Source organism: Vulpes vulpes, chromosome 9, assembly GCF_048418805.1.
Source record: "Vulpes vulpes isolate BD-2025 chromosome 9, VulVul3, whole genome shotgun sequence".
Classification (NCBI taxonomy): Eukaryota; Metazoa; Chordata; class Mammalia; order Carnivora; family Canidae; genus Vulpes; species Vulpes vulpes.
In genome coordinates this window covers 6,645,001-6,647,852 of record NC_132788.1, presented here as the reverse complement: position 1 = coordinate 6,647,852, position 2,852 = coordinate 6,645,001, and positions in this window count along the sequence as shown.

The following is a 2,852-nucleotide window of genomic DNA, read 5'->3' as shown; positions in this document are numbered from 1 at the left end:
GTTATCTTGAGGTGAAATGTCTGTTCAAGTCTTTAGTACTTAAGAAATTTTTTCCCTTATTATTGAGATTCAAGAGTTCTTTAAATATTCTGTGCATAAGTTCTTTATCAGGTATATGCTGTAGAAATATTTCCTCCCAGTCTGTAGATTCTTCTTTCTTTTTCTTTCTTTCTTTCTTTCTTTCTTTCTTTCTTTCTTTCTTTCTTTCTTTCTTTCTTCTTTCTTTCTTTCTTTCTTTTTTTCTTTTCTTTCTTTCTTTTCTTTCTTTCTTTCTTTCTTTCTTTCTTTCTTTCTTTCTTTCTTTCTTCCTTCCTTCCTTCCTTCCTTCCTTCCTTCCTTCCTTCCTTTCTTTCTTTCTTTCTTTCTTTCTTTCTTTCTTTTTTCTTTCTCTCTTCTTTCTTTCTTTCTTTCTTTCTTTCTTTCTCTCTCTCTTTCTCTCTTTCTTTCTTTCTTTCTTTCTTTCTTTCTTTCTTTCTTTCATTGGGGTTTCTACAGAGATGATCACGTTATCTATGAATAAGGCAGTTAGAGTTTTCTTTCCAAACTGGATGCCTTTTATTTTTTCTGACTGACTGCATTGGTTAGAATTTCCAGAACTTCTATGAATAGAAGTGGTAGGATGGTCATCCTTGACTTGTATGTGATTAGGAGTAAGGCATTCAGTCATTCCTCGTTAAGTATGTTGTTAGTTATGGGTTTTCATAGATATTTTTATTAGGTAGAGAGTGTTCCCTTCTTACCTTGTTTTCTGACAATTTTGATCAGGAATGGATGTTGGATTTTGTGAAATACTTTTTCTGTGCCTATGGAGATGATTATAGGGTTGTACTTTTTCAGTTTATTTTTATGTTTATTATTAAAGAGTACTGTTTTCTTTACTGTATTTGTCTCATAGACAAATACCAGAGGTGAGTTGGCAACTGGGAAAATCCTTCTCCGGTGAAGGGCCCAGAGGATGCCCTTGATTGATTTTCTAATGTTAAATCATCCTTGTATTTGTGGGATAAGTTCCACTATCTTTTTGTTTATTATTATTATTATTATTATATACCTTTTATATTTTTACATACATTTATATTACTGAATTTGATTTGCTAAAATTTGATATAGAATTTTTGCATTATATTTATGGGGGGTATTGGTCTATAAATTTTTCTTTCTCTCTTATGATGTCTTTATATAGTTTCAGTATGTGGCAATGCTGGTCTCATAGACAAATTCAGTGGTCTCATTGGAAGATTAGGAATTTCTCTGTTATTCTGTTCTCTGGAAATGACATTTCCTCATTTCAGGATATATACTGGAATAATAATTGGTTTTATTTCCTCCAATGTTTGGTAGCTTGTATCAGTGACGTCATCTGGGTTAAAAGTTTTGTTTGTGAGAAAGCTGAATTCAAACTTCATTCAACTTAAAACATACAAGGTATTTTTATTCAATGTATATTTCTTTACTGTTAAACTCTAGTAGTCTGCATCTTTTGAGGACTGTCCGTTTCACCTAAGTCGTAGAATATATTGGCGTACATTCGTTCTTGATATTCTTTATTATCCCTTTATCATCTGTGGAGTCTGTAGTGATGCCACCTTTCTTATTCCTGACATTGGTATTTTTTTCTTGTCTCTCTCCCTTTTTAAAAAATATTTTATTTATTTATTCATAATAGACCCAGAGAGAGAGGCAGAGACGTAGGCATAGGGAGAAGCCAGCTTCCCACAGGGAGCCTGATGTGGCACTCGATCCCAGGACCCTGGGATTATGACCTGAGCCAAAGGCAGATGCTCAACCATTGAGCCACCCAGGTCCCCTCTTCTTTCTCTCTCTCTCTCTTTTTTTTTCTAATCAGATTGGTTAGAGTTTATAAGGTTAATTAATCTTTTCAAGGAACCAGCTTTTGGGTTCATTGATTTTCTCTATTGTTCTTTTACTGTCTATTTTATTGATATCTATTCTGAAGGATCCTCCTGGAAAGGTAGATCATTTGCCACCATTTTATTTTTTACACATTCATCTGAATGTCTCTCAGTCACTGAGGTAAATGATGATGACGCAAATGTCTAGTAATAGTTCAGATATCTCAGAAGGAGCCATGTAGGTTCCTAACAAAGATTATGCCCCAAGATGGCTATAGAATCCCTCACTAAATGTTTCTTAGGTGTTATCTGACTGCACAACTGAGCTCACCCATAAAGGTGTCAATAAAACTTGTGTAGTGCAATTCAGTCCAATGCATCAAAGGGTCCTTGTGTGCTTTCTCTGTGTGAGGCATAGCATGGATCCTGTAGAAGGAAAGTGCAACTATGGAGAAAATATATCTTCTGGCCTCAACAAGTGTGTGGTAGAGTTTGGGAGACAGACAAAGAGATTCCTGCAGGTGGGTAGCAGGCCCACTGAGGTGAGCCCACAGCAGAGAGGTCTAGACAGAGGAATGCAGAAGCCCAGAGGAAAGAGAGAGGATGCCTAGCAGAGTGCTTTTGGCAAGCTTCAGACAAGTGACCACCCACTGCATGTGATGTGTGTAGGGAAAGTGACTGAATATAGAGGACAGTCCTATTCCATCTGTCAATCCCTAGAATGGTCCATGGAGGCAGGATTTGGCACTCTTAACCTTTTGTAGCCCACAAAGGGTTTGGAAGTGGAAAAACCGGTGGCAATGCCAGGCTTTTTAGAGGCTCTTGTGAATACAGTTCCATTGTCCATGAGGAAGCTAGTGGTAAGTGACTTCATGTCCCCCTTGGAAACTGGGATGCCAATCTCTTTCTGGGCAAAATTGTCTGATGTATCCTGAGGATAACCAAAGCTTTCCTTGGAAAAAATTGGAAAAAATCACTTTAATTGATATTTATTTTCCT